The sequence below is a fragment of the Vulpes vulpes genome, chromosome 3 (assembly GCF_048418805.1).
Source record: "Vulpes vulpes isolate BD-2025 chromosome 3, VulVul3, whole genome shotgun sequence".
Classification (NCBI taxonomy): Eukaryota; Metazoa; Chordata; class Mammalia; order Carnivora; family Canidae; genus Vulpes; species Vulpes vulpes.
Window position 1 is genome coordinate 12,092,634 of NC_132782.1, and position 25,300 is coordinate 12,117,933.

Sequence of the window (25,300 nt, forward strand, 5' to 3'; positions counted from 1 at the left end):
AACAAGATCAAAGTACATCACAATATTTAAAGCAATAAACATAAATATTTATGTTTAGATCTACTGCTACAGTAGGGCAAAGAAGAAGACGCATCAATATAAAGAAAGAAAACATGTGAGCAATATAAAAAAAAAAAACTAAGTTACTGTGTTGGGTTCTAGTCTGTGCTTACGTGTGCTCTTTCCCTTCCCTTAGATCAATTATGCATTATGCCTGGTTTTTGCCTGGTCTGTCACATATAGCAATTTCCCCCCTTTGCAAAGAAAAGTCAGCTACAGCTAGTGCTAAGCAAAATATGATTGATTACTTATTGGAACCACAAAACCAGTTTGCCATTTAAATATCTTTTTTTATTTTTTTAAATATTTTTTTAAATCAAACATGTCACTTCTCTATCTATTGAAGAGATTTAATTAGATTTTATTTTATGAAGAGGACTTTCTTTACACTAAAAGAAATAGCTGATATTTATGAAGACAACTCTTTATTTACAAAATAAAACTGAACTTTGCCATAACTTAGCAATCAAACGTGTAGTTCATGTTTCCCTAAGGAATGTTTACCGACATCTTTTTCCTTTCATGTTCAAAGACCGAGAGCCTTCGCCTTTACCAAGAAAAACTATCCATGATTTCCACATATATAATTAGAATTATGATGGCATTTTTTTCGGGGAGATTAACATCTTTCCCACATCCCTAAGCAGTTCTAACCTTCAAAAATCCATTCACAAACTCACCCAAATCATCTCTTCTATCTTCTCTTGGGACAAGCAAGAATTCCACTGTGGGCCAATAATGGGCAAAGCCCGCTTCAGTGCTTCAGACTCTTTGGAAGAGATTGGTAAGCAACTGAGGGAGAAGATGCATGAGCTCCAGACAATCACCACATTTAGCCTAGTTCCCCTAGGTTTCCTTGGAAATTTTCCAGTGCATGAACTGAGTTGCCAGTTCTAGGATTGCCCCTATTTGCATTGGCTAGCTGAGCAATGGGATGTCTTAGCCTCACCTGGATCTCTTGGAGCTCATGTGTGTTGGGATGGGCACCAGGCCGCGGCACTCCCACACTGCATACGGTCTCCTATACCTGCTGGTCTACAGTCAGATAATACTTGCTGGGAAGAGCTACTATGCTAGAGCCACTTTGTCTCGATGTTTTCCATGGCCTTTGAATGAAGGTATTTTCTGAAGGTGAACAGATGACATCTGCTGAGTCTCTTTACACAGTCTCTTTGAAAGTCTTTTGCAACCTGGTTGTTATTACATCAAACTAACCTGTTCCTCCTCTCTGTGGGGCAGAGTAGACTGTATAAGCAGGAAATGGCTCCCCAGAGGGGCTGCACCCCTTCAATGAACCTTTAGGGGATGTCTATCTGCATTTCTGTCCCCTTTACTCTTTCTGCAACTAAGCAAATACAGACTGTGAACTCTTCCATACCTTCAGCAGTGATGAAACTCAGAAATCATTTGCCCTCCTTCACAAGGCAGTTACCTTCCCACAAGACAGCAGTACCTTTATCCATATCTTCATCGGCCCAGAGTCTCCTCTCTAGGGCATCACAACAGAGTTAACTTTCCGTGAAACATCTATTACTTTAAAATTCTGTAGCTCTGATTCAGTCAGGATCCTGGCAGGAAATAGATGCTACACTCAGAAGCTGTTAAATGAAAATAATTTAATGGAGAAACATTTTCCTATTTAGGTTAAGACGGTTGACAAAGCACTCAGGGATTACCAATGGAAAGAGTCAGTGCCACCTCTGGGTCTCAGTGGATAAGAGAAGGAAACAGTGGCACCAGATCCTAGTGAGATGGGGGTTTTGGAAGGCCCCAGCAGGAGGCTGACTTCTAGCCACTTAGGCTAGAAGATGGGGTGTGGAGGGGAAGATCCTCCAGTTCCTACTCATGCCTGCCTTGGGCTCAGCCCAGAAGAACCCAGAAGACAAGGGCTTCCAGATTATGCCTAACTATGGAAAGCAGTCTTTGAGGGCTGAAGGTCTTTTCCCTGACCCACCGTTGTGCCACCACTCCCTTCCTGGACCTTGCACTCTGCATCTCCTGATGCGGTGGCCTCCTTTCTGTGAGGGCAGCTCTTGCCAGGCTCTGGAAATGTTGTCATCTGCATGCTCACCTTCAGGCCTCCCCACTGTTGCATGTCCCTGGCTGTCTCATCATCTGGTTTTGGCTTCCTTGAACATACTCTGCATAGAGTCCCTTCATTCACACTGTCCTGATTAAAACTTCCATTCCTTTGCAAGCCTCAGGCAGATGACTCATGAATGCATCAGTTGTGAAGAGCTGGGAGGAAAGGGGGAAAAACTATGTATCTCATTTTATCTCTGAAAACACTTTTTCCTCTTTGCTTAAAAAACAAGTACATGAATTTAAGCTATTTTCTTGAAATGAACCCAATCTTTATGATAAGAGATTCTGTTTACCCCTGAACCCTTTGCACAGTGCATAGTATGTGGTAGGTATGCAGAAATATATTACTATTTTCAAATCAATTCTAATAGTGGTTTAAGAGGAATCATAATTAAATATGCTAGGACTTTAAAACTTCATTACAATGTAATAAAGTAGGTACCATTATCATTATCATGATTTTGTAGATGAGGAAACTGAGACTCCAAATGGTTGAGTAACTTGGCCGAGGTCACATTTAGGAGGGTCCCCAGGGAAGGAGATGATGATTAAGTGTGATTTTGAAACCAACACTCTGTCTTCAAAGTGCCCAATCGCAGCCCAAGTTCATATTGTCTTGTTTCATATAAAACTCCCAGCAATACCACATTATTAAAATCAAGATGGTAAGTCTCTGGGATCCAAGTTCATAGGCAAACAAATGGGAGACAACACACCTGCTCCTCACTGAGCTGGATTACGTCATACATGCCCAACTGTGACGGAGAAAGACACCTGTTTCTTAGGTATCTTCCCTTGTGTCTATCCAAGCAAAGGTATTTCTACATGTGGCCAACCCAAGATAGCTTTGATGTGTATAGTAGATCTACAGCCTGGATTTCTGTCAAATGTGTTGGGGGGTGTCCTGTGGCAGGGTGGAAGAGTGGCAGATGGCATTTCTTCCTTCTCCTTGTTTTAGGCTCTTCAATCTTCCTCAGAATATGAAAGAGCATAGCTATGTTTGAAAATATGCTCACCAAGTCAACAAATAAACTAAAGACATAAGGAGTGGAGTGGAGAAGCTTGCCTCCATCTGGCAATGCTCTAGTTTCCAGAAGTCTACATTTGTTAAACATGAAGAGTCTCACAAAGCAGAACTGCTGATCATGAACATTTGACAATAAGATTCCTCTGGCAAAGCCTCATGTTGCAAACCTCATACTCGATGAGGACTCTTTTTCTCAGCTCATTTTCTAAAAACAAATGCTTCCTGGCTCTGCTTCATGTTTGTGAGGACACAAACCACACAAACACGTGATACTCTTAAGTTTTGAAGCCCTGCTTCTCAAAGTGTGCCAGTGGGCTTGCTGCATGGGCATCTCTTGGGAGCTTGTGGAAATGCAGAATCTGGGGCTTACTCCTCTTTGCTAAAGCAGAATTTGCATTTTAACAAGACTCCCAGGTGATTTCTGTACACACTAAAGTTTGAGAATCACTGTTGTAGAGGGTACTGTTGGCAATGGCCGTCACAGAAGCTCAGCTCCTAAGCTTGCCCTCTTCCCTCTGCACCCATGCCCTGTGAATCAGCCAGTGCCCTTCTCACTGTCCCCTAAGCATGCCCACTCACCTTTGGAAGGCAAACTTGTAAGGACTACTGGAGACAGGTGCCCCTTCCCCTCTTCTACCAAGAAAACTCCCTAACCTACTCTTCAAGTGACATTTTGCATGTCACTTGACCTATGTGGCCCTTTAAATTAAAATTAACTTTCCTGCTTCTCTTTCCCCAGGGCCATTCTGGAGAGGCAATCACTGTTAACAATTTCTTTTGAATCTTTTCTGAAATTTCTTGTGTCTATCCAAGCATCTGAAATACATGTTTTAGATCTTTTTTCAGAAATGACATCATACTATTGATGTACAGCGTGTTTGAATTATATCATTTATCTCAGAATTTTCCCCTTGTGATTATGTGAAGAAGAGTATCTTAGTATGTATATAGATGGATACACCAAAAAGTCTTCAAATGATAATCACTTAGGTTATCTCCAAAGCAGTCTTCAAATGATAATCACTTAGGTTATTTCTAGTTTTTTGGTTTCATTTGTTTTGCTGTTATTTCAAACAACACTGGTGTCAACAGTGTTTCCTAACACTTTCCCCAGTTGTACAAGTTTTCCTGTGGAATATCTTCTCAGGAAATGTCTCTGCTGAGTGGAAGGGCATGACCCATCTTACTTTGGTAGATATTGCTAGGCTTCCCTCCAAAGACATGGCACCTTTTTACATTCCAGCAACATCATGAGATACCTGTTACCCACATCTTTGCCATCATCAGGAAATATCAAGCTTTTCTCTTTGTTAACTGGGAAGTGATATCTAGGCCAAGTCTTGACTTCACCTGGGAGTCTCCCATAGGAGTTTGTTAGGAGAAGCACAGAGACATGTGGACAAGAAAGAGAAGGTGCATCTTAAGAAGAGGAGACATCATGTACAAACAGATGTAAGGTTGGCTCTATGGAAATGGCTAGAGTTTGGAGGGGTGGGCAGATTCCAGTTCACACAGGTCCCAGCACACCTGCTGCGGAAGGAAAGACAACCACGTTCACAAGGAGACCAGGAGAGAATGATGTTGAGAAGCTAAAATGGAATATTCTCCTTTTGTTTCCACCAGTTTAAGGAAGCCATTTATTTTCTATAAGGCTACTGACGATATTGGTAGTGTCTTCATAATTGTCTTATTTGCTCCTAAAACCACTTCGGACAAGATGGATGTGTGTGGGAGGGTTGGCTAATTGTCAGGAGGACATATTCAGTGAATCTGGAGACCAAAACATTTCTTCCTGATGTCCTGATTAGGCTGACTGATACATAGTTTTCTCTAACGTTTCCACTAGAAACTGCACATTTGAAACCAAAGCACTCTTACTATTACTGCCATGTTCCCTTCTCCCAATATTAGATTATCACTATAATATCTTCATGTGGAAGATTGATACCTGTTCTATTTTTCTTTGTACCCCCAAATGAGAGAATCTCAACAGAACACTGATAACTCTTAGGTATCCTATTTCACCGTTTCACTTACTGGATGTAAAAAATAAATGTAATGTCACTTTACCAGAGAACTGTCATTTCATTAAAAACAAAAACAAAAACAAAAAGGATTAATTTCTCGCAAACCAGTTTATTTAACAAACAAATTCCAGAATACGAGGCCCATGTGACTAATGATGTATTTTAGGATAAGTTATTAAAATGGCAGCATTCAGAGTCATTTATTTTTCTTTAATTATCATTGGTTACATGAAATGGGTCTATTAAATCTAATCATCTTGGATTTTGTTGATACATGGCTGACCATATTCCACAGTTAATCTCATTTACACAGAATATTGGAATTAAAAGACATTCTGAGGAATTACTTAATTTTGGCTCTCAGTTGTCAAAGAATTTATCTTAACTTGGTAGGAATTTGCTTGTCTTTATCTTTAGGTCCAAATTGTTTTTCAAGATAAATTAAGTCAGCATAATTCTAAATTTCTTTTTGAATCAACTTTTAAATTTCTTTTCCTCTAAATAGTTGCTCCTTCTACTCTGCAGAAAAAAAAAATCTACATTTCCTAGGCTTTTCAAATCTCTCAAAGGATTATTTACCTTGATAATGTAATCTTTTAAGTACAGGGGCTGACATTAAAAAAAAAAAAAAGAATAAAAATGCTGGGCACAAGGCTGGCTAGTTATCTGAGGATACTGCTTTTGTAAAAGTATCTTTAGGGGCAGTGTTAGAGTAAGTAATAGTCCATTCATGGCTAGCCTTGTCCTGCCACTTCACCAGGTCTTGACTCATCAGTGCTTTGAATGTCAGTCCTTGAATCCAGCAACTTTGAGTCCCAGAGCCCTTACTAAAATCAATGTCTGGTTGCTCAGAAGAGTTTGGGAGGACTCCTTGAGACTGCCTGACATATTTGGGAGCATATGATGCCAAATATTATTATAAACTCTTATTTTCTGAACACGTTTACTATGTGAAAGATAGTACTTGATATACATTATCTCTTCTAAATTCTTGACAGTAGATAGAGTGATTCTCACTTGGGGGCTGAAGAAACATATTTTCAGAGAGGTTCAATAAATTGTCATCACAAAGCTATCCAGTGGTACAGAAACTGGGTGGGTTGACAACATCTTGCAACCCTATCTGTCCTGAGGTAGGATGTAGGTTGAGCACCTCTACTCTCAACAGAAGACTGTAATATTGGGCTAAGTCACAGCTTCAGAAAAAAAAAAATGGAATTTACATATACTACCAAGTCATTTGGAATCTATTGTATTTAGTATGTGTCTAAATTATCTTCTATTATTAAATACATTTTTCCTGAATATTCTAAAATGGAATATGTACAGTGACAGGTAGAGACTACACTTATGGTGGTGAGCATTTAGTAATGTACAGAGCTGTCAAATCAATATGTTGTACACCTGAATCTAATATAATGTGGTATGTCAGCTTTACTTCCTAATAACAAAATGGAAGAAAAGATCTTTCAAGGTCTTCCTGGGTATTTAAGATAAAATAAAGTTGGAAGTGGCTGTGTGATTCTGGTGTTGGGAAACTAGCATTTTAAAGGAAAAATTTATGCTTGATGTTTGAAATAATTTTTCACTTTGTAAGTCTGAGAAAATCTCCATATCAAACCCAAAAGATTTTTTTTTCCTTAAGGTAAATAAAGAAAGTGGCATGAATGATTGAATTGCAAAGAACTCCAAATATATTGCAGCCTTAAGTGAACCTACCTCTTCCTTTTGGAATCTGATTTTTTTTCCCTCTGGATCTCATTTGCAAGTTGCTATTTAATTGACTGGGGTGAATAATGTTGTTATGTAAAGCACAAAATATAAAGGAATTGGGTAGTAGTGATAATTATTCAACATCTATTCTACAAGTATTTACTGAGGCTCACTATATGGTCAGTGCTGTGCCATGTACTGGGCACCATAGTGAGAAGAGATAGTCTGCTTGCATGACTCTACTTTGTCTAGTGGAGACAAGAGCAGATGGCTAGGTCAGTGGAGGAACACTGCTAAAGCTCGAGTTTAGGTTAAATTGAATTCAGTGTCATCTCTTAAGAGGGGGAATAATTCCATCCTCTTGGAGATTTCAAGACCATTAAGTGACATAATGCATGTTACTATAACTAGTATAGTAAATGGTGTGTTGAAATCATTCCCAAAGTACTTAATAGTACATATAAAGTACAATTAATGAAATGTATAATACAAATAAATGTATGATAAGTCAGGGAAAATGTATTAATTCTAGCAACTAAAGCAAAGAACTGGTAACACATATCAGCCCTTAGAATCTCTGAATGACTTTAGAGCAAGAAGACTCTTGAAATAAGTCTTTATCAAAAAACACTTAGAATTCATACTCACCAATGTGTTCAAACTACATGACACTATTGAGTCTTGCCTTATGGAATAGTGGGAAGAGAAGTAAATTTGGCATCTGAAGATCTTCAGTTTTATTTTCTTATCTGTAAAATGATAATAGTAATGGGACCTATTGTATAGGGTTGCTGTGGGTCTCAGAAAGGATGTCTATAAAATTACTTGAAAATACAGAAATCATTCAAATATAAGCTATTAGTTTCGATTACTCAAGATACAGCCGTCTGGTACATTTTTTTATATCCACGTTTTAGATTAAGTCGCTTAATTCACAAATATCTTAGGATACAGTTTGAGTTTGTATTATATTGTCCTAAAGAGAATTTCTAACACTTGGGGAAAAAAGTGTGTGTGTGTTTGTTTGTGCATGTGGCATGTGGTGTATCTATTTCTACCATGCAAGTCAATTCCAGCAAATGTCTGGACTGAATTGCTGAACTGGTTGAGGTAACAATTCATGGGTAGATATTATTTAAAAGTCTGAGACGCTGGTATGCAAATGTGTTATCTTAAGGGCCAAGAGCTATTATTCAGTATGACTTCTAAAGACATGTAAAATGAAATTAGATACCTATTCCAGCCCCATAACTGTATGATTTTATGATTACATAACATGACCTCAACTGCCTTCCATGAAGGGAAGATGGTTCCAACCTAGAGACTCTTAATTATCTAAGCTCTTTGATGGGTCTGGGTATTTACATCTGGATATAAGAGCTGTAGAAAGCCGGTCTGCTGTGTACACTAGAAAGAGAGTTTGAAGCTCTCGGAACATCCTGTGGGAAGGGGTGAGGAGCAGAGATGGGAGAGAGAGGAGGAATGAGAAAAGAGCCCAAATCCTTAGTGGAATCTATCAACCCCAGAGATGATTGGTATAGAAAAGTCTTTGGTGGAAACTCATGACAGGATTTAGGTCACTTTTTAAGAGTGATGAAGTATGGCAGCCCGGGTGGCTCAGCGGTTTAGCACCGCCTTCAGCCCAGGACCTGATCCTGGAGTCCTGGGATCGAGTCCCACATCAGGCTCCTTGCTTGGAGCCTGCTTCTCCCTCTGCCTGTGTCTCTGCCTCTCTCCCTCTCTGTGTCTCTCATGAATAAATAAATAAAATCTTAAGAAAAGAAAGAGTGATGAAGTAGCACACATGGAACCTGGACTCCAGAACACAGAGGGTGATACAAGATCTTAAGACACCAAGAAGTTGAAGAAGGGTTTTGGACTTTCACAGACTATGGAATTAGTAGGGATTCATGCAATATTACACCTAGGTCTTCAAGGGGGCAAAGAGGCTTCAGATTATAAGTGTCTTACATAAAAGAGACATATACCTATTTTATTAAGTTTGAACCTATCTGCTTCCCAAAGGGGAAATAATACATTCATTGTACTAGTATATTAGTATACTAGAACTTTACATAGGGGAGTTACCCTAGGCCAGCACTTCTCAGGTTCACAAATGTGGGGAGGGGATGTGGTGGGTATGAGGAGCTGGGAGGGGCAATCTTGCCCTCAGGGGACATGTGTTAATGTCTAGAAATATTTCTATGTGTCACAATTGAGGGTGGCTAGTGGCACCTTGTGGGTGGAGAGCAGGGGTGTTTGCTCACCATATAATGTACAGAATAGACCCCAATAAAGATTATCTGACCCCAAATGTCAACTGTGCCAAGCTGATAAACCCTGCCATAGGCCCACCTATTGTTTTATAAATGAGAAACTGAACATCAGAGAGGGTCAGGGACAGGGGCCAAGTCACACAGGGAGCAGGAAGTCCTTGCTTCCTGAAGAGATGGAGGCAGTAGGTCCTTTACTGTCTCCCCACCACACTTTGGGACTTCCAAACGCTAAAAATGAAACTTCTGGAAAATAATGCTTCTTATGGACAAATTTAGGTTGAAGATGAACTAAGCACCAGCATAAATCCTTAAAACACGGTAGTGCTTACATTGGAAAATCTGGGCCACCAGAAAAATCGAGAATTTAATTATGTAACTTATATTTGACTGTATGTAGTAAAAACTATTTTCATGATATTTAAGTAGAGGTCTACCCAGCATAGTGGTTCTCAAACTTTAGCATGCTTCATGGCCACCTGGAGGGCTTGTTAAAAGACAAGCTGCCCATCCCCGAGAATCTGCATTCCTAACAAGCTTTCAGGAGGCACTGCTGCTGCTCCTGCTGCTCAGGAGGCCATGCTTTGAGAACCACCAGCCTAGTGTTTGGTAGCTACTTAATGAATGTTGGCTTAGTATTGTAGGTATTTAAAAATGTAATCTCACCAAAAAAGTAAAATCTCACTTTGGCATAGATTAATTAATAATGCTACTTCAGATTTAGAGGAAAATCATCTATAGATGGCTGAACCAAAACTAACTGTAGACCTCATTTAACTCATATCTTTTACTTTAGAGATGAAGAAATTAATATAACCATTTAAGCTTCATTAACAGGAAAAGGAATCCCTATTAAAAATAGTTTTTTAAACAAAAATCGTTTATAGGCATTTGAGAACTGACAGTAAAGATATATGAACTAAGGATTGTAAGTATGACTAAATATGCCTGCATTATTTTTAACATTCTGTGTATGAGGAATATTCTGAATGCCAGACAGTAAACCCTGGTCTGATGGGGCTCTTATGCCAAGCTAGGTCTATGGGGAACATGCCTATTGACATCAGTAATATAAGATCAGGCCCTGAAGGACCATAACTGTCTCTTCAAATTATTTGGGGAAACGTGTACATGTTTAATCAATTAAATACAGCATAAAATGATAAGCAATATATTTTCATCATAATCAATGCGCTGCTGTTAATCACAATTAACAGAATGAAAAAGTACCCAGAAAGACATCCGTCCCAGCAACATTCATTTTCATTCCTTCAATTTAATAAAAATAACGCAAGAAATTTCAGATTCTTGAAAACTACCTGTTTGCCTAGTGAGCCAGCCTGCTCTGCAATTAATTGCCCCACGCCAGTCCTCATTTATGGACACCGAATAGTCAGTTCCCCATTTACCTCTTTAATGTCATGAGACACTTGACACAGCCTTGATTTCCCTAACTCATGACACGCTGTCCAAAGTGCTGAACTTCTCTTGCCAAGGGCACGCAGGAAGCCAACCCCTCTCAAACGAGCTGCTCCTGCCTTGAACTTTTTAAATACCCACCTATCTTTTAAATTAGGTGCCATCTGTCGTGTCAGGATCTCTGGCTAAGACTTATTGCAATTCCTTGCCAATGCCACACCACTGCTGCAGTCTTACCCTGCTACTTCTCCAGGCTTTTCTGCAGCGTTCAATAAGAGCCTGCTATTTTAACTAATTCCCGTACCAGGACACGGTGTGAGAGTCTAAAACAGAATCAACGCTATACGGTTTCTAATTTTACTCATAGAGGGAATAACCGTTCGTGTCAAATCTGGGATCATGCCTCCCAGTCCCCTAAACGCAGCACAGTTTGAGCTCGAGCAGTTAACCCAACATCATTCAGTGCTAGTATCAAATGGCGCTTTTACTGCAGTGTTCACCTTGGAACGAAGTAGGATTTATTCTTTGTGAAAGTCACACACCTGCCAGGCTATGCAGGCTTCGCTCTCATGTTGTCACAAACAATCACAACGGAGGACACATACAGGAAAACACAGAGCTTATTTACGAGGAAAGCAAATTTGCAATCAGACAAGGGCAACAGAACAGCCAAGAACTGCAGTAAATCTCTTAGAGCTAATAGTGCTCTCCTACAACACCTCCCGGCAAATGGATTGTATTCAGAGTTTAAAACAGCCAAAGCAACACTCATTCCTCGATGGCTAGAGAGGATGCTTGATAAGCAGATCCTCATTTATGACTCGTTTGCTCCTTAAGTGTCTTAAAACTAGGATTGCCACCAGACTTCCTCTGCTTATTCAGGCATGCTGACAAAACTGGACTCCCTCGGTAATCTCTCTCTGCACCTCTCAGCATGGCTGACAGGCATCTGCCAAGACTATAGCATATAAACCACTGAATCATGCAAAAATATTTACCCCCAAAAGATGTAGTAAAAGCTCAGCTTCCTCCAGCTTCCATAGTCTCTGAAGTGTTAATCTGAAGGAACAGTTCCATGAGTTTTCACAGGCCAGCAGTGTGTCTCCTACACTTGACCTAGACAGCCTTACATAACGAAGCGTCGGGGCTGGGGAGCTCGCTGAATGTCATCACCAGCAAGAGTAAGAAGTATTGGCAGCAGCAGGCAGGCGGGCAGGCTGGGAGTTTGCATGGGAATCATGAAATCTTGTCTTTCTCTTTTGAAATGTTTTGGAAGGAGAGTTAAGAATAGCTCGGAAACTGGTCGTGTTGTTTTTGTGGGAAGAATGACCAGAAGCATAAAAGCTAAATTTTCCAGCAAGTGCAAGACACTGCTTTCGGTGTTTGCCATAAACCTAAGAGAGCGAACCGCTGTCTGTAAAGTACTGTGCCATGACACCTAAGATGAAGGGGATGGTAAAGCAAAGTAATGACTCAAAGGCTGCCACCGAGAGCTTTTGTCTACCTTTAACTCATTGTGGTGAGTATAGGGGAATATGCGTGTATGTAATAGGAGTAATAGTTGGAGGTGTGAGTTGGTTTGCAGGATGACCAGAAGAGTGGTAAAGAGTGTTTATGTTCCTTAAACATCTTTTTGCAGGCGAGAGGATGGCATTTTAAATCTTGATTTATCAAATTCAGAAGGGGGTGGGTTAAACTGCTTGTGCTTAATGCATTTCAATTCAGGTATTTTCATGAAAGTAATAAGAAAATCCAGTTACCTCTCTGTGGTGGTTTGCAGATAACTGTCAAGTGTGTTCATTAATTACTGCCATTGTTGATACTAAAAAGATCAGACTTTCAGATTTTGTATACAATGAATCTTTTTTTAGACTCTCAAAGCAATGTCTCAGAATGGGGCAGGAAGATCACTGTGCTTTTAAATAAGCTTTGTTACACTCACTCCTAGATATCTGGAGGATACTTTTTAAACAGCAAATGGAAAATAATGTATTCTCTATTTAATTTCCATTCAATTATCTCGAGTGTATGCAATGCAAATTGCGTTCTTAAAAGCTAGAAATAATAAAACCAGTCCTATATTCTGATCCTGAGTACAATGATATGACATTATTAATATAAGATGGGATTATATTGTTTAATTATATATAAAATTGTGGTTTGATACAGGATGTGGGCTAAGATGTATAATTCCCGAGGCAACAGAAATAGAGAAGCAATGCATCATTTAAAAATAATATTAATGTGCTGCTCTTAGCTGGGAAACTTATCTACTAATGCATCACACTGAGAATAGAGCAGGGAAATAAGAGAATTTTAGGTCTAGGGGGCAACATGGTGATCTAATTCCACCCCACCGTTTAACCCCTTTGGAAACTGAGGTAGAAAGAAGTTAAACGAGGTGGTTAAGGTGACCCCGAAGAAGAGTTGAATGAAAAGTGGGTTTCCTGATACTCACCGGTGTTTGCCTACCATCCTCCAGTAAATAATTGTCCTCTAATACTTGTGTAAGGGCCTGATGTACAATGATTTTTTTAATCATAGAAATGACAGAAAACAAAGTGGAGTAGCACTAAATATTTGCTTTTAGGAGCAGTCTGATTTTAGGAAATCCATTTCTGTAGTGGATAGGATGAAAAATTTTACTCAATTATTTCTCACAGCCGTAATGAACATACTGGCACATTTAATTCAATTTTTCAAATTATGAGATAGTGTTCTGAACATTTGGCGATGGATACTACATTGGTAGTTTAGATCTTTTTATCTTTTAAATGTTGATTGTGGAGCTAGGCTTGTCCTTCTTTTGGAGAGCAAATGCACGTAAAATAAATAACCCATAGAAGGGCAGGAACTGGAAAACGGAATGTTTAAAAAGGACTTGGCCTTATTACTTTCAAGTAAACTGAGCTCTTGTAGTCAGGCACTTCTTTTTGATCCTTCTATCCCTGCCCCCGGCACAGTGTTTACTGGAAACCTCAATAAATGTTTACTGAATAAATAAATGGAGGGGTGAAATGCATTCAAGATGATCCATGTATGATAGTTGCATATGCTATTCCCTAGCAAAATTCCTTGGTGGCATTTTAAAGAATGTAGAAAAATGATTTATGGATATATCAGTTTAATAATTGCCAAAGTAAATGAATGCTTCTGAAATACTTGTTTGGAGGCTATTCTCATTTTTAAGAAAATAGCATTCTTCTTGCATCTAGTTGGATCTACTTGGTATAGGTTTGGCAGCTTCTAAGAGATAATCCAACTTTCACTAGGTTAACCAAATAGAAGTTTTGGGATTTTTTTTTTCTCTAGTGACATGAAGGTAGGACTTCACACAGTACTGGCAAGACCCACAGTCTTCAGAGGTCTAAGCTAATCTTTCCTTCCTTTTAGCCATCCTTAGCATCTGGCTTTCATTCTCTGATTTGTTGCCTTGTAGTCTCAAAATGGCTGCCTCTCCTCCAGCATCCTGGGCACATTCCAGGCAGGAGGGTAAGAACTGCAAAGGGGGAAAGGCAAGTCCCGGTTGAATCGGCTCTTTCTCCAAGAGCTTTCCTGATCACCCACACAGTGTGGCTTATGTCTTATGGATCATAATTGTGAGAAATGCCACCCTTCATAGTGAGGAGTCTAGAACAATTGTGTTTTTAGCCAAACCCATTGTCTTTCCTAGGAGATCTGGGCTTCTGTGTTTAAGGCAAATGGGGTTGCTTCCCCACTATCCATTCTCCCTTAGCATATACTTTTGGTAGTTCTGGTAAAATCCTAAAGGATTCAGCATGATCATTTAGTCTAAGTTGATTTATCTCCCAAAAGAAGGAAAAAGCTTCTCATCTTATATCCAGATCTTCTATGGAAAAAATTAACCTACTTTTGCAATGGAACATTACTTGGGTAGCAATGGGTTTATAATTACACTGTAGTCAAATATGCAAAGAGAAACCTGCAGATAATTTTTTTCAGAATGAAAAAAGAAAATAATGCCATTTCACCCTATATTCACCCTCAAAATAAAGTTGTCGGAAGTAGTTTCTTTCTGAGGAGATTCTGACTATAGAAGAATAAATGGACACTGAATTGGAGCTAAGATCTTTGAATTTTCTGTAGTTACTAAGAAAAATGGTGCCTCACTACTTTAGAAAAGAGGCTTTTGCTTTATTTATTTATTTATTTATTTTTATTTATTTATTTATTTATTTATTTATTTATTTATTTATTTATTTTGGTCCTGCCTGTTATCTTACTGGAGTTAGCTAGACTGAAAAGCATGTGGCTCTTCCTGTGGGCCATGGATGGGCTACGTGAGATATTCCAGTTAGGTCACAAGAATGTCTCTCTAAACCATGTTCTTTATACTGGGACAAGGAATAATACTGACATCTTTAATAGGACCTGGAACAGGATGGCCCCTCAGACCAAAAGTTTCATGCAAAACTTGTAGAAAATTCCTGGCCAGACTGGATTAGAAACTCTCTGATTTCAGGAGGAAAAATTCTGGCATTCTTCGTTTCTCTTAAACTCAACTTTTATAGGGAAGATAGTTGACTTTGAACCCAAGTCACAATCATTTTGAAATAATCTATTCAGAAAAAAAAAATGGAATACTGCACTAGCCTCTACTATATTGAAAAGCCACACAGAACATGGTATTCATTTCACTCTCTTAACAGGAGTAAATAGAGGAAATTCTTGGCAGGAAAGCAGACTATATCCAGCCTGACTGAGGACAGCAAATTAAAGTCTGTTTAGTGCCTGGGGGTATGAGTTTTACAAGTCACAAACTCAAGGGAGAACAAAACTGGAAATTTCTTCCTTTTCCTATAAATTAATTTAATTTCAATTTTAATGTCCCATCTTTGCCTCATGGCAGAAAATTTAATTATTTCTAGGTCAGCTCAATCGCTTTAGTACTTTTTCAGTTATCTTGGGTTTGGCTCAGTAAAATGTGATATTTTTGTCCTTCTTTATATTAATTAGAATAACACTAGCTTCAGCAATAAATATACCCAAAAGTCTTGGTGGCTTAGCACAATTAAATTGTATTTCTTACTCAGGAAAGGTTCTATGTGGTTGCTCCTGATTGGCAGGTGGCCTTCCATGTGATGATGTATGGATCTTGGATCGTTCTGTCTCATGGCTCCTCCTGCCTCCAGGTACTCGGAAATCAGCCAACAGAGGGGAAAAGACTCCAGGAAGAGTTCTATGTACCTCTTCAGCCCAGAAATGACTGGCTTGTATTTAAATGGTGAAGGATAGTCATGTGGCTTCATCTACATGCAATGGAAGGCTGAGAAATGTTGTCCCTAGCTGGGCAGCTACTTCTCGAAAGGAAGCATAGGTTATTGTGGTCACCAAGATGTCTCTGCCTTTCATCTTTGCAGTTAATCACTTAAAAAAATATCATCTTTTGCCAATTATAGTTTTTTGAGATTAGAGAACTCAGGATTTCATGGGGGGGGGGGGGTTGGCGAGAAGGGGAGAGTTCTCCTTGCGTTAATGATTGATTATATTTTGCACCTGAAAATGGGATCACATCCTTTTTCTTCTACCCACAGATATTAGAGAAAATTTAGTATAGATTTTCAAAGTTATACACTGTAGTTCCTGGAATTCAGGTCTGTGGTTTTACGTTTTAAGTAAAATACCCCAAATTACAGTAGTCCCACATGCAATGAGAAACATGGCTGGTTCATATGAGTCTTGAAAGGTTGGTTTCTGAATTCATTCTGATCAGAGGACCCAGATAATGCTTGGATATCACGTGGGTATTTCCGGCTGGATGTAAGAAGGCACAGGGAGAAAGGGGTTGAGCCTATATAGAAAAAGCAAAATTTTCAGAAATTCTCAGCAGACTTCCTCCTGGGTCTCATTGGCCAAAACTATTATGTATTCCCTCACAGGAATAAGAGAGGAGCCTAGGAAAAGTAGCTTTCAAGTTGGACTAACAGATGTTTCAAACAAAATTGGGGTTCCCTTAATAAGGAAGAAGGGGGGAAGCCTGAGTGGCTCAGCGGTTTAGCGCCGCCTTCAGCCCAGGGCCTGATCCTGGAGACCCGGGATGGAGTCCCACATCAGGAGCCCTGTATGGAGCCTGCCTCTCTCTCTGCCTGTGTCTCTGCCTCTCTCTCTCTCTCTCTCTCTCTCTGTCTCTGTGTGTGTGTGTGTGTCTCATGAATAAATAAATAAAATCTTAAAAAAAATAAGGAAGAAGGGGGAAAAATAACAATGTCTGACTCAACATTTATAGGCCAATCAATCTGCCTGAGGTAATTATTATAAGCTTGTTTCCACTTCCCAGAGGGCTTGGTCTCAGTGGTGTGTGTGTGTGTGTGTGTGTGTGTGTGTGTGTGTATGAGGGCGGGGGGTTGGGGGGAGAAAGAGTGAGACACACACACACACACACACACACACACACTAGGTTTACTGGTACTGTGGTGCTGGGCATGAACCCCTAGGCAATCCAGAGACTGCTTTCATTTAAAATGGTCTGTAACTTAGTGGCTAATGAACCAGGATGTCTGTAGATTTATACATCTGCCTTTCCATATTTTTCTGTCTTGGATTCTCTTCTGAACTTGCTAGGTCATATTCTAAGCAGGTGTTCTATTTAAACTGGGAAGAAGCACCCTTTAAAAAAAGCTCTCTGCTCTCCAGCTGTCTCTCTTCATTAAAACACACACACACACACACCAGAGTTTCTAAGTTTTTGAGTCAAAAGGAGAATCAACTAGGTCAAACTATATGTGTAGATGGGAGGATAGGGAAAGATGGGTGCCTGAGAAGAGGAAAGAACCAGATGTTTAATATTTGTCCTTTTTGGTGTTTTCTCTTTTCCAAATTGGTTTCCCAAGTGAGAGCTAAGAATGTGCAAGCCTCGGTTCATTATTCAATGCATTATATTATCTCTAATATAACCCTAAGGGGCTGGCATAACTGCACTCTCTTTTCCAGGACCCCCATGTCCTATTTCTCATCAAACTCCACATGGTTAGCCAGACTCAGAAATTCCCTTAAAGATCTATGAACAATTCTCAGGCGAAATCAAAAGAAACAATTGACTTCCCCACTCACTCATTTTGACCAATGTTCTAGTCTCACTGAGTTGCTTGCAGATATAAGAAAACTTTAGGCTATCTCATGCCTCTGAATTCACTTAGATTGTTCTCTCTGATGGAGTCACTCATCTCTGCTCACTTCTACAACCCCTGGCTTTGCATCCCATCCGCAGTCCTTTCTTATCATCATTGAAACATAATAGGTTTAAGGACGAGTTCTTTAAAATAGCAGGTTCTTATCCCTTCACCCCCACCCAAGTGGAAATTATTACTGCTTTTTGGGATGTTACCAGACCTAGAAAGCTCAAGTGTGCTTATGCTACACTTGGTTAAATATATTTGCTTTCACACCATCATCCTCAAATCACTGGTTAACTATTTAAAATCCAAGACCATATTTTTTTTTTCCCACCTTTGAATTTCTAATACCTAAAATGGAGACTTCTTGGGACATAGTATGCATTCAATAACATTCCTTGCAATAAAAAGTTGAGATTACTAATAACAATGAAGATGAACCCATAAACTTCAAGAAAGCCAAGCATACACAAACATGGACTTATTAAATAGAAAACACTAGGAATAATAATATATCCTATAAAAAGATGTTTCATTTTTTAAGAGATCACCAAAGTTTCATTGAACATGTCATGTAGTAGTTTTCTTTACATTCGGTTTTTCCACAAAAAGTCTATTTCTTAAAATAAGCCACATCTATCCTTCAAAAATCTAATTGTAGGCAATGGCTTGACATTTTTTTTAAATGATAATCTTGTTATTGTAGCAGTTCTACTTTGTTCTCTACATATTAAGTCCATATGTAGGAGATAAAAAGTACTTCCCTTAATCAGAATTCCAAATTAAGCTATTGTATTTGGAACCCAGCTTTAGAAATCTTGTCTTCAAATAGCAAGTCTTGGCTCCCTCAGACATTGTGATATGAAAATCTGAGTATGTGGAGCTCTAAACTAGTAGAGCTCCCTTTGCTGAAGGCCAGCGTTTCCCTGGAGGTAGAGAAGTAAGATGTGGATTCTGAACTGGGTGCCCAGACCCATTTGTTCCTTTGGCCTCATCTCTTTCTCACCCCTCCACTTTCCAATTGGAGAAAAACTTGAAATTAGATGACTTGCTGGAGGCCACATACCTCGTGTCTCTCAGGGTAGGCCAACACACAGGGCTTCTTGACCAGGGTACAGGAGTGAAGAATCAAATATCAAAATGAACAGCCCTGTTTTGCTTTTGTAGATATAGCTGGATTATAAAAAATTTAAAGTGCATCCCATTTAGCAAAACCTCTAAACATACTCTTCACAGTGACATTATATATGCTGAGTCATCCTCTTCTTGCCCTTTTATTTTTTTTATTTTTAAAAAATATTTATTTATTTGAGAGACACAGAGCATGAGTGGGGTGAAGGGCAGAGGAAGAGAAAGCAGCAGACTCCCCACTAATCAGGGAACCCAACAACATGTGGCTCAATCTGTAGACTCCAGGATCATGACCCCAGCCTAAAGCAGATGCTTAAGCAACTGGCCACCCGGTGCTCCTTCTTGCCCTTTTATAACTGAAAAAGTTGACAAAAATGTTGGACTAATAATGATAGATAAATGTGAATTATAATTTACATCTCTATGAATGTGCTTAATACTTTAGATTTCCCAGATCCTTACCAGATCCAGATCGGCATCACGGTCTGCATGACAGCCCCTGACCTGACCCATGCCTCTACTGAGATGAGCCCAGGATGCATCCTGAGGCCTGGGGCTCTGCATGCAGTGCTCTGTGTGACACTTCACACTGTAGGAATCTGCTGATCAAGGGGAGGGACACATGGATGGGAGGTAAAAAAATATCAGTGAGGAATGTCTAGTCCCAACCCCAAACCTGCCACAGAGAATCTCTGCTAGCATTTGGACCTCCATGTGGGCTTTTGGAAGAGAAGCTCAGGTTTCAGAGAGGGGCTCAGACATGTGAAATCCAGTGATGAATAAATCTTCAGAAATGCCAAGCTCTGTTATTATTCTGAGTAACAATTAGTCCCCAGATGATTTTTATTTTAGGGAAGGAAATCTCAGAAGTGATTAGTCAACTAGTTGCACAGCTGCAAATATCTTCAGATTTGAAAACATTGCCCTTTTTGCAGAGGACAGGCAACAAGGTTCCAAATGCAAGCAAATTTTGCACATACAAAAAAACCACTCCGTCAGCAAGCTTAATTAGGTAGAAAAAGTTTGCCTCTAATTCCATTATAAAGGCAGACTATAAATCAACCAATCATAGGGTTTGGAGGCTGGAAGAAACCCCAATTTTTCTATTGCCCCACATGGCTAGGTTGGCAAATGCAGAAAGTAGATGAAATTTGATTCTGATTAGCGCTTTAATAGAAAAACCATTTCTATTTTGACACACAATATTTCTTTACTATTATATTTTTAAATGTAATATGTTAATAGTTTGATATTTAATCTTTGAGCCCTAATGAATTATTAACCTTTAACAAATATTTAATATCTATTAATGAATATTAAAAGCACATAGGCTTTTTACTTCTTAATATATGTTTACAAAACAGAACAGAGGAAATATTACCTACAAGAAATACCATATCTTATTCATATTCTCTCAGTAATCCTGGTTCCTGAACATCCAGGGAAAATTTTGTAGGGGAAAAGTGGAATAACAATGCCTCTCTCATAGGATTATTGTAAATTTCAGTGGGAAAATACTTGTTAGTCACTGAGTTGTGTTGAGTGGTCAAAAAAGTTCACGTCTATCTTTCTTGTTTTCCTCACATAAAGGTGGGAACTAAGGTGTTTAACCAACTAAGGCTTCAGATTAAACTAAATTGGAAATATTTTCTTTTGAGCTTCTTTTTAAAAAGTGCATGTTTATTCTCACTTCTCTGTAACAGGAAAGGTAGGAAGGCTGGAAGGGTCCCTTCTTCATGGTGAAAACTTGCTTTCAGTAGGTGCATTAGCCAATGATCCACTGATGATTGAATTTTTAGAGTATCCTTGCTTCTGAGTACTTAAGCCATTTGCTGGATTCAGTCTAGCTATTCACAAGGAATATTTATTGATTCCCTACCCACACCTATCTTCTGGGACATACAACTAAATCCTCTTGGAATGTTTAGAGTCTGGGGAATATATCATATTATACTGCCTGACCAGTGTTGAGTGCTGGAAATACGAAGCACTCTGGAATTCAAAGGAGAACAAGATCACCTCCTCCTTTGGGGGTGTAAGAGATCTACTTGGAGAAAGTGGGATTTGGAGAGAGAAGCAGTGGGGGCGGACTTCACAAAGAAGAGCATGGAGAAGGTGGAATGGTTAATAGTTCTTGAAAGAAAAAAGGAAAGAGAGGAATATTCCAGAAAAAGGAATAGGCCAGTTTATTTAGAGCCTGAGGGTTTGTGCATTATCATGATTAATCACAGGAACTGTTGCCAAGCTTTCATTATAAAAATATTCTCCAGGAGGATTCATCAAGTTCTATTGCCTATTAATTTCTGTTGATGCATTTTATTTAGCATCTTCAATGACAGAGGACACTTTTTTTATAAAAAGAAACGGAGGCAATAAGATGAAGCTCATTAGATAAATGATTTACGTGTGATATTTTAAAACTAAGCAATGTTATCGCCCCAAGCAAATTATGAGTCTTTAGTTTTAATATGTTTGCAGTGTCCTTGAAAGTTCTAAGTTTATGGCTTAACGTTTTTATTTAGTACATATAAGTGAATAGTGTTTTATCATCTCTAATTTATTATTTATTAAGAAATTATGACACGAGGCAATGTAGTGCTGTGGTATATGATTTGATTTGGAACTTTACAAAATATTTAGGGGCACCTGGGTGGTTCTGTTAAGCATCTGACTTTTGATTTTGGCCCAGGTCATGATCTCAGGGTCATGAGATTGAGTACTGAGTCAGGCTCTGTGCTAGATACGGAGCCTGCTTAAGATTCCCTTTCTCCTTCTACCCCTCTCCCCTCCTGGCCCTTCCTTTTTTTGTTGTTTTTAATATTTATTTATTTATTCATGAGAGACACATACACACAGAGGCAGAGACACAGGCAGAGGGAGAAGCAGGCTCCTCGCAGGGAGCCCGATGTGAGACTCGATCCTGGGATCAGGCCCTGGGCCGAAGGCAGATGCTCAACCGCTGAGCCACCCACACATCCCTCCTGGCCCTTCCTTTAAAAAAACTGGCTTATGGTCTTACTTTTACCATGAAAATGCTCTTGTATGACCTTGAACATATTTCCCATCTGTGAATCTGTGTACTTGAGTGTAAAATAGATGAGACTAAACTTAAATGCATTTTAGTTCCTCAAGCTTTAAAATTGCATACTATAAATATATAGACACACATATATTTTTTAAAACTACAATACTCTTTTTATGTTTTTTTAAAGACCACTTTCATGAGAATGGGATCTGCACTGTTCAAATAATTATTTCTTAGGTAGCAAGAGAATTTTTCAAGGGCTACATCGCAGTTTGTAGCCCAGCTAAACCTTACTGTCAAAACCAACATCCTAAAGAAATGTCATGAGAGAAGATGATTTTAAAAGCAGGTCCCCTTTCTGTTCTTGGTTAGGTGAGGCTTGCAAGGAATTCTGAAATAGGTGTAATTTAACATTCATTACAGCATCACTTGAAACTTTGCAGTTCCAAAGTGTATGTACCCATACACTTGACCTAAACGACCTTTTATGAAAGATAAAAATTCACTCAAGCCTCACCACTGGAACTGGCGAGGGATGCTCCCCTTAGGAAGACTGTGCTATTTTCTATCTTGAGGACATATCCACAGGAGGTCAACAGCTGGTGAGTGGTTACCCCACATGTGAGTATAGCTAAAAAGTCCCTCTGGTAATCATCTCCCTCCATTTTCCAGCAAGAAGACTGAGCTCCCACTCTCCGAGCCTATGTGTTGGGACACTTGACGATACCTACTAGCACAGGCCATTGATTGAACATTGCTCATGCATCTCTATCAACAGAAGCCAGGCCGGATTGCTCAGAGCCCCTGCAAGAAAGCCCATGATGGGCTTTTGCATGGTTATAGTTTCTCACAGCCCCGAGAAAACCTTTCAGACATTTTCATAAGGCTGAGTCCTATATGGGCATGTAATTCTAGCTACACATAAATAAATAACATCAGTGCTAATAGTACATACACTTTGTATTGTGAGGTAATTTTGTCCTAAATGCTTATCGCTATACATTTCTAATTCCCTTCAGAATAAATAGAAGCTTTTCTTTACAAAGTGGTTAATGAAAGATTAAGCTCTTTTTTCCCCCTGGTTTTCTATTTAATGAAAACAAATGCATACATCTTCTTTAAGGTTTGAGACCCTATCTCTATCCCCCAAAGCATATTTGAATTTTCTAGCTTTGGTTTTTCATATTTAAACGTAATAAATTATATAAACCAAAATAAAACTATGATTATAAAAACTATAATTCATCCTAAACCTCTATTACTTGATCATTGGAAGTTAGCCATGGTGTAGTGCAAAAATCACAGTAAAACACAGGCAGATCAGGATTGAGACTCTGGGCTTATTAGTTAATAGTATGGTAATTTCTGGAAGTTGCTTAAATTTTCTGAGCCTTTGTTCTTATCTATCAAATAGGGATGATAATCTGAAACCATAGGGTTGTAAAATAAGATAATGAGATAATGTGTTTGGCACATAAGAGGTGTTCAAAAATAGTACTCGTTTTTTGCCCTCTCCTCCTTAATCATGTTGGAAGCACAGGGCAGGAATTTAATTAATGCTTCACTGAAAAAAATATCAAGAACTCATGATTTTATTTCAAGCCTTCTGTTTTCCTGACTTACATACTGTCCTGAGTTATCCTGATCTTTTTCTTGGCCACAATTACCACCTCTATGCTTGCTGATGGCCTCTATATTTTTATTTCTGGTCCAAATCACTTTCCTGTGCTCTGGACTCTTATACCTATATGCTTTTTAGGACATGCCTCTGTTAAACTCACTTTAAAGTCTACATTTCCCAAATTGATTTTGGCATCTTCCACTTACCTTGAAAAAAATACAATAACAATCAAATAATTTGGCTTTTTGGGGATCCCTGGGTGGCTCAACAATTTAGCGCCTGCCTTTGGTCCAGGGCATGATCCTGGAGTCCCGGGATCAAGTCCCACATCGGGCTCCCTGCATGGAGCCTGCTTATCTCTCTCTCTCTCTCTCTCTCTCTCTCTCTCTCTCTCATAAACAAACAAACAAACAAACAAACAATGTGGCTTTTCTTGCTTTGTTTCCTATTGTGAGTGCCCAAGCTTGAATTTTGGGTTACAGCTTGGACACTTCTCTAACTTCTTCACATCCAACTACTAAGTCCCATCCCTTCCACTTCCAGAATATATTTCAGATCCATCTATAACTCTCCAGTCTTAATCACTATTACTCTGCTTCAGACCACCATCATCTATTGCCTGAATTTTTCCAACCAACTTTCAACTGGTCTCTCTGCTTCTAGGCATGCTTCTCTCCAACCTGTGGCTCATAAAGCAGACAGAAAGACCTTTCTAAATCTACTGCATATTGTGTCTCTTCCATGTGTAAAACCCAGGCTTATCACCATTCTAACAGCTTACATGATATACCATTAACATGCTTTCTTTACAGTAGGCTCACTCTCTAGACCTCCTTGAGGACTCAAGCATTCATTGTAGTGTCATAGCCAATAACTCCCAGTTACGTCCCTCCTTGGGACTTTCCCTCAGCTGAAAGTACTTGCACAAGGTTATACCTTTCCCAGGGCAGCTGCCATGCAGCGACAGCTCCTCTCAGAGTTATGAAATTCCATCCCCTTATCCCAATTAGAGAAAACTCTGAAGGTCCATCCCAATTTAAGAACTCCCTGTGGGATTTGCTGAAGACTTTGTTGTAATTATATTATAGCCCTGAACATAGAGATAGAAGTTGAGTAGTAGACTACACGTTCATTGCTTCACAGGTGTTGATATTGAAAGTTCTCCCAATAAACTTCCAGCATGAGAGTCTCAACCTTTGAGTCTATGGTCCAGAGAACTCAACCTTTGACAACAAAACTCTCCCTTGGACTATTTAGTGTTTCAGCTTCATACTGCATCACTTCTTTCCTTTGTATTCTATTCTTCATCCAGTCTCACCTAAATTTCAGTTCTTCAACTATACAGCACTCTACTTTTAACATTTGCCCTTTTCTCTAGGCTCTTTTCCCTCATTTTTTGGGTGTTTGCTTAGTGTCACTTCTTTCAGGAGGCTTTTCTGATTCAGATTCTGGTTGTAGGTTCTGTAAGTAAAGGGAATTATGCATCATCGTATCCTCATTCATTTCACAGTGTTTGGCTTATGCTCATCTTTCAAAGAATGCTGCTGAATGATCAAAAGAATACATGAATGAATGAATGTTAGTTAAGACTGGATTTACAGTGGTTAAAACTAAGACATTCATGGAAGAATTTATATGCTTATTTAAGAATGATCGTGCATATTTTGGATAAGAACTTTAGTTTTTACTGAATATAACTGTGTGTGTTAATTCAGGTGCTCATTAGATAATTTATCATTCAAATGCAGGGATTTTTAAAAATCCCGTAATGCAAGGGCACCTGAGT

At 39.1% G+C, this 25,300-nt stretch overlaps 1 protein-coding gene and 1 long non-coding RNA gene across 8 annotated transcripts in view; one reads left to right on the forward strand and one right to left on the reverse strand.

Annotated features, from left to right (window-relative positions):
* Window positions 1-12,043, reverse strand: part of LOC112916444 (sodium channel protein type 1 subunit alpha) — a 140,936-nt gene extending 128,893 nt beyond the window's left edge. For 4 of the 7 annotated variants that reach the window (XM_072751838.1, XM_072751834.1, XM_072751836.1 and 1 more), the window contains exon 1: window positions 11,603-11,787. The gene's annotated coding sequence lies outside the window, so the exon portion shown is untranslated. Of the gene's footprint in view, window positions 1-7,560; window positions 7,662-11,602 lie in introns of all 7 variants that reach the window. The other 3 variants (XM_072751832.1, XM_072751828.1, XM_072751830.1) reach the window with 3 other exon arrangements.
* LOC140598178 (uncharacterized) overlaps window positions 11,733-25,300 on the forward strand; it is a 75,353-nt gene continuing 61,785 nt past the window's right edge. Inside the window, exon 1 of the long non-coding RNA XR_012000304.1 lies at window positions 11,733-12,123. This is a non-coding gene — a long non-coding RNA (uncharacterized lncRNA). The remainder of the gene's footprint in view (window positions 12,124-25,300) is intronic.